Source organism: Triplophysa rosa, linkage group LG21, assembly GCF_024868665.1.
Source record: "Triplophysa rosa linkage group LG21, Trosa_1v2, whole genome shotgun sequence".
Taxonomy (NCBI): Eukaryota; Metazoa; Chordata; class Actinopteri; order Cypriniformes; family Nemacheilidae; genus Triplophysa; species Triplophysa rosa.
This window is the reverse complement of record NC_079910.1, coordinates 21,093,113-21,106,264: the sequence shown is the minus strand read 5'-3', so window position 1 is coordinate 21,106,264 and position 13,152 is coordinate 21,093,113. Positions and strand designations below refer to the sequence as shown.

Sequence of the window (13,152 nt, the reverse complement as noted above, 5' to 3'; positions counted from 1 at the left end):
CGGCAGCCACCCCACCTCAGACCCAGGACACAGCGCGAGGTCTTTGCCATGTCCGGCCACACGCCCCAGCACCACCGCCTCGGGCAGCCGCTCGCAGACTTCTCTCGTCCGCGCTGCCCGAACTCTTCGGCACCGCGATCCCCCTCAGCGGCGAGGACTCTTTGACAGCATGTCCCTCCTTACTCCCGGGTTTCGGCACCACTGTAATAAAGCTCAATACAATGGAAGGAAGGAGGCGGGAACCGGCGAACATTCAAAACATTTTATCAAAAATAAATACACCAAAAATACAAAAGTAACAAGCCGGCAGCCCCTCGCGGATGACTGCCGGCAACACAAACATAAACAAAACTTAACTAATGTCCGAGCCCGGTCCTCTCTCGCTGTATGCTCCTGCCGCTCAGCCTTTTATGCTTCCGATCTCCTCCGTGGGAGATACGAGGCCGGTGGCGCCCAGCTGACGCTCATTATCAATCGCATCACCGGCCTCGCTTGCTCCTCCCACGGCTCTCGTCACGCCTCCGTCGTCGCAGTATTCATACATCTGAATGAATCAAAATGATCCTCTCCTAATTCCCTATCTGATGAGGTATGTTATAATATTATAGCATGCATCATTCTCTGTCTGTAACTAAGTTCAGATATTAGGTGCAAATTAGCCATACTGTCAGAGCTGTGCAAATAAGGTGGCAAGAGAAACAAAGGAACTTTTTCTGACACACTTATTGCCCTCATTGCATTGGCCCGTAGGACACCCGGGGGCAGGGTATGCACCTAAAACACCATCACCCATATATTCTCGGGGCAGTAGAGAATCCAACAGACATCTGGACTTACGGCAGCGCACCTCCCGCGGGGGAGGTTGCTTAGGCCCTGCGACCTTCAAACACCTGGGCTAGACCTGAAACTCCATAATTCAATGACGCTTTCCTGTAGCTCAGTGGTAAGAGCATGTCGTTAAACAAATGTATAGGATAATGCAATGTAAGTCGCTTTAGATAAAACCGTCTGCCAAATGCGTAAATGTAAATGACTTAGCTTTTAAGGAGGGGTTTCAACGGGCGATTTACAGGAATATCAGATCTGAATAGGGAGGTACTAGGTTTGGAAGAAGGTCCGTTATTGGTTAGTCAAATTAATTCGGAACAGGTATGTTTTGAGCTGTTTTGAATGAGTAAAGGTTTTATGCAAGCAATTTGGTGCCTCGCTGTGATGATGTAGAGCACATACCTGCAAGTTCGAGTGGTTTCTGCGATGTAAGAGGTGAATTTCAGCTGGTCGTCGAATATCACCCCCAGGTTCCTCGCAGACTTGGTGGGTGTTATAGTTGAGGACCAGAGCTGACGGAAAGGTGGTGTTCAAATTTTTGGGTGGGTCAGTATAACCAGGAGTTCTGTCTTGGAAAGGTTGGGTTGTAGGTGATGCTCTTTCATCCAAGAAGATATGTCCAGAAGACAGGCAGAGATATGGGCAGAGATGGTGGGGTCATCTTGCTGAAAAAAGAAATAATGCTGCATGTCATCTGCATAAAAATGATGAGAACCCATGTGCCCTAATTATTGGACCCAGGGAGGTGGTATATTTAGAAAAGAGGAGAGGAGCAAGAACTCCAGTTGTCAGCTGGTGAGATCTGGATGTCTCGCTTCTCCAGGATACCTTAAAGAATCTGCTTGTGAGATAAGAGTCAAACCAGTTGAGTGCAGTTCCAGAGATGCCCAGTTTGGAGCGAGTGGACTGCAGGATCTGGTGGTTCACAGTGTCAAAAGCAACAGAGAGATCAAGCAGAATAAGGACAGATGACAAGGATTTAGCCCTTGCCTGCCGTAGGTTTCCGACAACGACCTTTATTAATGCAAAGTACCACAGCTCTTGTTAAAATATCTTACTGGTCCATATCTGCCTATGACGTATAAATTTGCAATTGAATGTTTTGAAACACGTGCTTCAGACGTAGTCATGCAGAGGCGTTCCCCTAGAGTTGCCATGGTGACACAGCATCTCGTTCCCTTCTCAGGGAACCAGGGACGTTTTATGTTGCTGAATGAAATTGTTTTCAGTATTAACATAACTGAACTAAATCCATCTTAAACAAGCCAAGCCTTTTAAAAGATTAATGAAAAAATTCATGTAATCTCATCTGTTAGAAAGCATCATACCAAAACAAAAATAATGAAGCGTTTCAATTCAGACCATAAAAATCCTTCATCTATAAATATTCAGTGCATGTATGCTGAGTCACTCTTACTGTAAACTAATAGGCCATTTACAGGAAGGGGCGGGGCGGGGCAGGGCCTGAGGGAGACATAGTCTACTTTGTATACAGGCAAGATATGATGATCCTGTCCCTCTTGTCCAGAGTTTCTTAGTTTTGAGGACAGCGTCATGACAGTGCCATGTCTTATGTGGAGACACGTGGCTGTTTGTTATGACATTGCGCCACGCGTCTTCTTGTCTCGTGCCTTGGCCCCGCCCCTTGTTTCCTCGTCATCGCTCCCCGTCATTGTTCCCATTCAGTGTTTTATTCCCCTCACCTGGCCCTCGTTACTTCCCTTGTTAGTGTCCCCTATTTATAGCCCCAGTTTCTCCTTTTCCCTTGTCGGTTCGTTCTTCGTTCCACGTTCATGTAATCCCTGCCCTGGTTCGTGTTCCTTATCCCTGTTGGTTAGTTTTGTGGTTTTCTTTAGTTTTTGTTTTACCCCCTCGTGGGTTTTTGTTTTTATTTAATAAATATATTTGTTAACCCCTTCACTGCTGTCTGCACCTGGGTTCTGTCCACCACACCCCTGACACAAGATTTACAACTAAACATAAAGGTTCAAAGAAGTTATGACAGAAAAGATTTCCCTCAGTGCTACAAATGCCAATGTTGTCCTCACTGTAACATTTGCTGGCTGGACCACCACTAAACTTCACAAGATTAAATATTAGATGTCATTTTGGTTCTTACGTCAATTTATTTAGTTTTTCACTGTAACAAAAAATTATAATAATTCAGACATGGTAATATAACACTGTACAGTAGATTGATTGCATCGTCTAGTTGAATGTTTTTTTTTTTTACCGTAAGAAAAAGACAAATATAGTGAGGGCATTTAAACTCAGTTTCAGATCGAGAGACCAGAGCAGAGATCTTATGGCAGGCAGCTCCGTTTGATGGTCAGCACATGTGTGTCGTCACCATGACAAAAGCTAAACCCATCACCCCCCCCTCACACACACACACACACACACACACACGCACACACACACACACACCCTCCCCATCTGCTCCTGATGGTCTTCACCGGTACCACTGCTCAGGCTGGGGGGGGGGGTGCAGCTCTCTTGTTCACAGTGCATTTTACATAAGAATGTTTTTGCTTTGCAGAAAACAAAATATTGTGATGTGGTGTCAGTAGATCAAGAAAGAAGGAATTTCTTAAATATGTAGAAAACATGTATTGCTGCATTCTATTCTTATCTTGTGCATAATCGTTTATTCTCATTACTGTCATCCAATGTTTTTTTTTTTTTGAATGAGAATGAGTTTTTGTTGAATGTGGATAATGAAGATACGGTGACGCTTTCTATTGGTTCTGAGGTGGAATATGATCAGCATATGGATGTGAAGAGCTGAAGGTATCTGTCTCTGTGTGAGGGCTATATGGACAAATGAAAAGCAAGAACCTCTCCATTGTGGCTTAGGCAAGAGAAAGAAAGGGAGGGGCAGGGAGTTACTGAAAGAAAAAGAAAGAGATGATGTCATCTCTGCATAGCAGCCAATCAGAGGTGCCAGAGGGAGGAGTGGGCAGACTGCTGGTGAGAGAGGCAGAAAGGGTGTGTTCTTCCTTCACTGCAGCATCCATGAGGGGTTCATCCATTGGGTGGCATGAACAGAGAGAAAGGCAGAGAAGAAACACAAAATAAGGCGTGTCACCATACTGAACGACAGAGAGGAACTGGATTCTGCCCAAGACCTTCACAAGATCTGCAAAGGTAAGATCTATAGGGAGCCTTCGGTCATTTGGTCACAGACTGTATCACAGCAGAAGTCTTTCTGGGCGGGCGGGCGTGTGCGTGAGTAATTGTGTGTGAGTGAGATACCTTAGTGATGATCAGGTGTCGAGTAAAGATTGTGTGGCCTTGTGTGTGACGCTGCATTGCAACTAAGAGAATATTCATTCAAAAACCTACAAGAAAATGACTGAAGAAACTAGCAGGTTTTATTACAAGTCACAATTCATCTGGGTGTTTACTTTCAGATGATAGTACATTTTGTCAACAGACAATATAAATATCAAAAAATGATGAAATAACTCATGTCTGTGTGAAATGAATGAATCAGTTTTGACCTGGTGGGTAAACCTCAATGTTCTTAAGCTGTGGTTTATTATCATGTGTGTGTTTGTGTGTGTGTGCACCTGGTAAACCCTACGGTATGGGGACAAAAGTCCCCACAAAGATGGCAAAATCCTTGTCCTTGTGGGGACATTTTTTGGTCCCCATGAGGAAACAAGCTTATAAATCATACAAAATTCACTTTTTTGAAAATGTAAAAGAGCAGACATTGTGTGTGATTGTTAGGGTTAGGGGTAGGGAATATGATATACAGTTTGTACAGTATAAAAACCATTGCGTCTATGGAATGTCCCCAAAAAACATGGAAACCCAACACGTGTGTGTGTGTGTGTGTGTGTGTGTGTGTGTGTGTGGACTTGGTTTTTATATGTTAGTGGGGACCTAAACCTGAATGCACACCAACACATGGGGACCTGTGTCACTGTTGGGACCAAAATTGAGGTCCTCATGGGCACAAAAGCTTATAAATTGTACAGAACAATATTTTTTGAAAATCTAAAAATGCAAAAAGTTTTCTACGATCTTTAGGTTTAAGGGGTTGGGTTAGGGATAAGGGGTAGAATATACAGTTTGTACAGTATACAACTCATTACGCCTATGGACTGTCCCCACGGAGAGAATAAACCATACATGTGTTTGTGTGTGTGATGGTGCGTGTGTGTCTGGCTTACATGTAGAAATTTTTCACAACTTCCTGCGAGTGTGTGCTATCATATAATCAGATGTCAAAGAAAGACTGCTGTAGACTTCAGCTATGATGGAAGGTAAAACACTGTATAGGAAGGAAGTGGTCCTGTGCTGAGAGGCTCAGAGGAGAGATGTCATTCTGTGATGTGTTGTCTCATGCTACGAGGAGAGATCTGGCTAAAATCTCACACACTTTCTCTCAGGAATGTTAATGTACAATTCATGATCTATTCACTTTGTAAGCTCCTTTAGGACCTCTCTTAACCTGTTTCTATGTTACATGCATAGTTTATTTACTGTTATGGCTTCCCATAATACTAAACAACAGTCTGGTGTATAATAATATGTTTCTAGAATATTTGTAACGATTAATACCAATTATAAAAATATTATTACACACACACACAGCCTATTATAACAGTATTGATATATAGTTATTACATTTTTATATTTGAAATTATACAAAACGTTCTATTATAGAAAAACATGATATTATAGCATGTGTATTAAATGATTAGAGCAAGATTGGCTGATGTTATCTGTGAATTGCCGTATTTTATCTGCTAAAGGACAATTAACCCTCCTATTTCAGCTCAATTTCACCTGAGATTTCTTTAGAAAAAATGCACCTTAAATAGTGGTGGAGAGCTGTGAGAATGGAATGGGCGGAGCAAGCAACTGTTCTCTGTCAGTGGGTCATGCTGACTCTCAAAATATCAAACATAAAGTGAAAAGACTTAAAAATTCAAGCACTTCAAGTTCATGAAATTCATTGTTTTTCCCTTTATAAGTAATTGAATTCCTTGTTAAATATTAACCGGATCTAATCTTTTATGTACATGGATATACACATACAATCAGTTAAAATGAATAAACTAATGTGTCGACATATGCAATATAAATTCATGTATTTGAAAAAAAATAAGTCGAAAACACCATGAATTGAAAGAATAATGCATAGTATACGCATGGGCAAACTAAGCCGGACCGTGAGAGATATTAAATATGACACAATGCCATTAAGTTCTGCCATAAAACATGCAAGAAACAATGAGCTTTTGTCATAATAATATACATTGATAAATAGCTGCAGCCACATTGATAATAGCGAATGTGAATGGACACAAAAATTTTACAAACACCGGCAGCCCTTGAGCTCCCTCAGACTTTTACAGCATTTCAAACAAAGCTATAGAGAAACATAAAACACAGGTCTGCGACTTGTACTGATTGTGTCTATCACCACATCACACAAACCTGTCACGGTGAAGAGAACACAAAATCCAATAGCAAGTGTAATAAAGTTTATTATAAAAAAGTGAGCAAAGGCAAGACAATGAATGGATGTTGACAAGGTGAGTAGATTCCAGATGCAGAGATCCAATGGTAAACTGAACCAGTCCAACCACCAAAGGGAGATCCAAACGGCACTTTGGTATTCCTCCGTAGGATAAGAATCCCAGACAACTCCTGGACAGATCTGGCAAGAAACAAGAGTGACGATAAACATCAGTGAACAACGATCTGACAATGAGCATGGGGATTTGCCGGAAATGCACAACAGGTGCCGCCAAGCTGATTGGTAATCAGCACCCTGGTTGCTAGGGCAATGCTAACCAGCAACAGACATGAGACAAACAAGCAGGAATGAACACATGGATCCATGAACCATGACAGTACCCCTTCCCCTAGGAGTGCCGCTTCCCAGGGAACTTACCTGTTGATTGTAATCATCAATAATCGAATGATCCAATATGTCTCTGGCAGGAACCCAACTCCTCTCCTCAGGACCGTAACCTTCCCAGTCCACCAAGTATTGAAATCTGCGTCCCCTCCGCCTAGAGTCCAGAATACGTTTTACTGAATAAGCAAGTTCCCCATCTACGAGTCAAGGCGGTGGGGGAACTGGGGCAGGCGGATTAACGGTAGCAAAAAATACTGTTTTTAATTTGGAAACATGAAAAAGGGGATGAATTCTCCTGTACGATGGAGGAAGTTTGAGGCAGACTGCCACCGGACTAATCTTTTTGGTGACAGTAACTGGGCCAATGAATTTAGGAACAAGTTTGTTACAAACGGTACGGAGAGGAATGTTCTTGGATGAAAGCCGCACTTTTTGACCAACGACGTAGACGGGAGGCTTAGACCGGTGGCGATCGGCTTGGGCCGTGGTGCGTGACCTCACCTGGAGGATAGACTGTGTAAGGCACCACCCGCTGGTCCAATGACGGTATCCAGAGGCGTGGAGAAGGCTTCACACGTGTTTTTGTCTTCCTTTGTTTAGTGAAACAGTATTTGATTGAAAGCATATTTCATTTAATTACCTCTATTTTATCTGACTCCAATTTAATAATATCTTGACTTCTCATTTAGTTTACATTTAACTTTTATCATTAATAATTGTGTGGATGTCTGATTCCTCTGTTTTAATCTAAATTACACTCCTTCATCCGATTCTCAATGTCGCTTAGAGTCTCGCGCCGCATTGTTTGAGATGTAGATGTTATCTCAGTAGGGAGTTTGCTGTACTGGAGGGAGTCTGTTGTTTCTCAAAGGAAGGTGTTCTTTTGGCTCAGGTCTCTCACTGTACTGAGATATGCTCGCTGTCCTTTTCCCGAGAAGATGATCTTTGATGCGTTGTTCTTTCAGGAAGGGGTGCCCTTTTGGCCTAGGTTCCCCACTGTGCTTACAAATGTTCTTTGTTTCTCAGGAGAAGAATAATCTGTGGTCGGGACATCTTTGCTCCGACCTTACAACTGTCTAGCCTTGCTCCAGGTGCGGACGCACCTCTGGACAAAGGCGTGGGCAGAGAGGACCCCGACTTCGGATTCCAAACTCTGAAAAGCAGGTGGCTTGTAAACTAAACTAGCCTCAAATGGGGATAGGCCCGTAGACGACACTGGTAACGAATTGTGCGCGTACTCCACAACCGACAGTTGCTGACTCCACGAGGATGGGTTCTGGGATACCAAACACATGCACTCAAAATCTTGGTTAGCCTTTTCCGTCTGACCGTTACTCTGGGGGTGGTACCCGGAAGAAAGACTAACCGTAGCCCCCAAATTTTGGAGATAAACTGAGGCCCCCTGTCAGAGACCACGTCCACCGGGAGTCCCATAACGAAATCTAGCGAAATATGGGACCAGGGTCTCGAATGAACAGACAGCGGAGCTGAAACGATGCAACTCTTGAGTTTGGAAAACGCGGTCTCCACCACCTGAACGTCGTTTTGGTGGAGGTTAAAGCAGTCAGAGGGGCGGCTAGCTGGATGTAATTTCGAATAAAACACAGGTAGAAATTGGCAAAGCCCAGAAACCTAGGGCCTTGCGGGAATCAGATGTTTGCCAATTTACCACAGCCTTAACCTTGTTGGGATCCATGCGTTCTCCCTCGGACGACACGATGTACCCTAAGAAAGGAACAGACTGTGCATGAAAATGCCTTGACAAAATGCCCATTCTCTAACAGCCTCTGAAGCACTAGTCTGACATGCTGAACGTGTTCCTGGAAAGACTGAGAAAAAAATCAAAATGTTGTCCAGGTAGACATAAATGAAATGAGCCACCATGTCCCTCAGCACGTCATTAACCATAGCCTGGAAACTCGCGGGGGCATTGGACAACCCAAACGGCATGACCAAACACTCAAAATGCCCCCTGGGGGTATTAAATGCGGTTTTTCATTCATCCCACTCCCTCATGCGGACCAAATGATAAGCATTGCGAAGGTCCAACTTTGTGAAAATAGAATAACCCTGCAGATTCTCAAATGCTGACGACATCAATGGCAAAGGATTTGAATTAAAACACAACATCTTCAATATAAACCACACAATTGCGAGCCAAATGCAATACAATTTTGACATTGTTTTTTAATCTATTTCCAAAACAGATTAGAATATATAAAATGAATTTATTGGGCCAGTGTGAATTATATTTTAAACTGTAAAACTCTGTCAAATCCACTCTAGTAATTCAAATAACAATTCAAGGTACACTAATCTATATTATGATGTAATGACTAGCATTTTTAATTTCATAAAAGAATATTTAAATACAGTGAATTTAAACAAACAAACACAGGGGCACGGCAAAGAATCCTTAGCTCCATCATCCCATGACTTATACCATTTTGTCATGAACGCTGAACAGGGAAACATGGACAGGGGACCCAAGTGCAGACAGCGGGTAAGGGGTTAACAAACAAACTTTAATTATAAATACAAAACATGAAACAAAAACCCACGTGGGGGTAACACAACAAAACAGCAAGGGAATAAACAAGAGGTAACAGGACCATAGACTAACTACACTAAACTAGACAAGACTAAATACAATACTAGACTTAAACTACAACTAACTAAACTGGACAACACAGCAAACTCTCCAAATACTGACAATGATCCAGCACAAGACAGAAGACACAGGGGCATTAAATAAGGGGACAAATCAAGAGGGAACAGCTGTGGGGGATGAAATCATTACAAGCAATAACAAGGTAACGAGAGGGCGGGAACAGAGACAAGACCGGAGATAGCATATTGAAGACCAACAGGGCGAGAATGCCTCTCTCCACATAAAACATGAGGTTCTGTCATGACTCTGCCACATCTTGTCATGTTGTTCTTGGTCTTGTGGCAGAACCATGACAATTTTATTTCATGGCACTGTGGAATTCTTGATTCTGATTGGCCAGTCATGACATTCCAACATCTGTTATTCTTTGACAATGATTTCTCAAAACTAATAACACACAAACATCCGGGTACTGTGAGTCAGTTTAATGTTACACATCATTTTATTACAGCGGGTTGTTATTGCTCCTCTTCTTCATGTCCAGTGGCGCCCCCCAAAAAACACTGGCCACCCCACTGTCCCCCCAACCAGAAAGACATTTTCTTTATTATAATACTATTATTATTTTACTATAAAATTAACGTGGAATTTGACGAAGCACCATTAAAAATGTGTACAAAACTTGTATAATGTGTTATTTGTACTGTAGAATACGATCTCAACCCCCCCTCTCCTTTACCTGCGATGCTGCGACTAGACTACGTGCACACACGCAGCCGCAATACCACAGCATGCACATCCTGTTCGGGCCTGTTTAGCTGCTGAAACTTAAGCGTTCACGAGAGGAGTAACATGGGAGACGAAACTCACAAGTAAAACTAGTGAGTTGTGTCAAGCTCAGATAATCACCTTAAATGCTGGTCTGTAAGAAAAAAGAAGAAGCTCAGATAATACGTTACTGTTTGGCTAACTGAGATTAGGCTGTCACTAAGGCATATTGGATTTAAATTATGCTTTTATATAACCGATTTTGTATCTACTCTTTCTCAGTTATAGTCTCGTTTTGTCCGCTGGCAGACATGCTGTGTTTTGTTTGCTCGGAAAGCTGCTTCACAGAGTGCTATTTTGTTGTGTTGCCATGTTTGTTTATTTTTATGTGCTTTTCTGCTTAATTGCTCTTAGATAATACAGCTTGGACCTTTAGCTGTTACAAATGATCAGTTGAGGATATATGGGATGTTTTGGTCTTATAAAATATAAACAGTTTTGCTACTTAAAGAGATATTTCAGAGGCAAAACAAAATTTCCTCATGTTTTTCTCCCCCTTGAGGCATCCTGACTGAATATGACTTTCTTCTTGAAGAATAATGCAGTCAGGGTTATAATACCACGTATCATTTTACTTCCAAGAGATTTTTTGAAGCTCCAAAAAGTGCATCCATGGACCAAAGATCGGCTCGACACAGCTCCGTGGTCTTCTGAAGCCAATCGATGCGTTTGTTCAAGAGAATTATCCATATTGACAGAGCTTTAATGTTGTAGTTTCCGTTATCCCTCGGCTGCACGTGAACCTGATTCTTGTTTTTCCGGCAAATGGTGGCGACGAATGCTCCCGCACAGAGGAGACGGTATCCTATTGGAACAAAAAGAAAAATTCCTGCGTCATTTGCCAGAAAAACAACACTGGTTCACGTGCAGCCGAGGGATAACAACTAGCAACATTTTGGATAAACCTTAGCTTTTGTTCAGTAGAGAAATGTCACATGTACTGCCTGTGAGCACAAGGTTTGGCTCGATGTTAACTTTGTGCAATGACCGGCTGACCGAACCACAGCTGACTCCTGAATGAATGAGAACAAAACAGCATTTCCAAAATTCTGTCTCTGTTACTGACTGCAAAGGTTGCGTTTCATTTACATGCTGATGATACACAATTATATCTGCCTCTGAAAGCTGGTGACTCCATGCAACCGCTCTTGGACTGTCTCTGGGACATTAAGACATGGTTATCAAATAATTTTCTCCAACTTAACGGAGACAAAACTGAAATAATTGTTTTTGGTCCTCCGAAATGAAGAGACGTTCTTATTAAGGAGCTTAGCGATCATTCCTACTCAGTTTCTTTCCATGTTAGAGACCTTGATGTTATTTTAGACTCAGAACTGTGCCTAACCAAACAAATTAACTCTGTTGTCAAAAACAGTTTTTATCAATTACGGACCATTTCTAAAATCAAGTCATTTCTGTCTTTTCAAGACTTGGAGAAGGTGATGCACGCTTTTATTACCTCTCGATTAGATGATTGTAATTCGTTTTACATGGGTCTCCCCAAGTCATCTTTAGCACGACTCCAGAAATGCGGCTGCAAGGCTGTTGACCAGGTCAAAGAAATATGATCACGTCACCCCAATCTTAGCTTTCCTTCATTGGCTTCCGGTCCAGTTTAGGGTTCAGTTTAAGATTTTATTTTTCGTTTTTAAATCTCTAAATGATCAGGCCCCATCTTATCTTAAGGATCTTCTTAACCCACTGACATCCGCTTGGCATTAAAGATCCTCCGACAAGGCTCTCTTATCGGTCCCCGTTCCTGTTTAAAAACTAGAGGGGATAGAGCCTTTTCAGTTGCTGCCCCACGTCTCTGGAATCAGCTGCCTCTGGATATCCGCCTCGCACCTTCTGTTTTTGTTTTTAAATCTAAACTGAAAACTCACCTTTACTCCCTGGCATTTTAAATGTATATATATTTTGTTGTTTATTTTCTTTTTAATTATTCTGCAATTTGTGTATTATTGTCCTCATGTTTATAATTGTGGTTGTTTAGTTGACTCTGTGAAGCACTTTGGACAGCTCTGCTGTATTTAAATGTGCTATATAAATAAACTTTACTTACTTACTTACTTTGGTGTACAGAGTGACAAAATGGTGTTTTTTTAGTGGCTCAGAAACAAATCATTTCTCTGCAGGACTGTAGAGATTTTATTCTTCCTACGATTGCTCGGCTCGGCCAAATATTGTTTAGCATCCGCTGTACACATCCAATGGAATCCTGCAGATTGTGTGTATATTGTGTCTGTGGGAGGTGTGTGCTCGAGCTTGTGAAACAGGTTAAAACGGTTGATTAAAGGACCTTCAACAGGTCGCAGAGTGATATCTATTCCTGTAGTACTGAGGATGTTGTGGAAGTACAAACTGTCATCTGTACATCACAGAGGACAAAGACGAAGAGAGGAAGAAGTCAAAGGTCACCCGATTTCATTTTTTCCTCATTGCCTCACTCTTCATCTGACCTTTGTCTCTCTCTCTCTCTCTATTCATTTACTTCATGTGGCAGAATGAAGTCCTTGTTTTGTTCCTTTTCTTTCATTTCCTCAGATGAATAGTGTTTTTCTGAGAAAGAGTGTGCAGTGTATGACTGTACGGCTAAAAATCCTGACAAAATTCCCACAGAACAGCATGTACCATCACAAATCCAGCAGAAGCACACTTTACACAGTTTTTTCCTTATAAAGGCAAACCTTAAAAAAATTAAACTGGTTAGTGGTCTTCACTGTAGAGTAAAATCTAATGAGTTATTCTTCTTTGAAAAGAGCATGCAAAGCGATTGCCTTGAGGTGAAAGAGGAATAGTATGTTTAGTGTAGTCTGTGAAGAGTACTTGGTCATTAACTTCAGACTGAAGTCTTGTCCTGCTGTTAAAGGATTTGTTTATTCAACTTGAATCTTGTTCTCTAGCTTTGAATGATTTGTCAAGTTCGTTGCACTTTTGTTTTTAAGGATTAAAATGCTGTATAAACATAAACTACTGGACTATCAGGGAGTATGGGTTTTCTTGG

At 41.8% G+C, this 13,152-nt stretch overlaps 1 protein-coding gene across 3 annotated transcripts in view; it reads left to right on the top strand.

Moving 5' to 3' along the window:
- The first annotated feature begins 3,802 nt into the window (after nt 1–3,802).
- l1camb (L1 cell adhesion molecule, paralog b) overlaps nt 3,803–13,152 on the top strand; it is an 80,915-nt gene continuing 71,565 nt past the window's right edge. For 2 of the 3 annotated variants that reach the window (XM_057363117.1, XM_057363116.1), the window contains exon 1: nt 3,804–3,975. The gene's annotated coding sequence lies outside the window, so the exon portion shown is untranslated. Of the gene's footprint in view, nt 3,976–13,152 lie in introns of all 3 variants that reach the window. The other variant, XM_057363118.1, reaches the window with a different exon arrangement.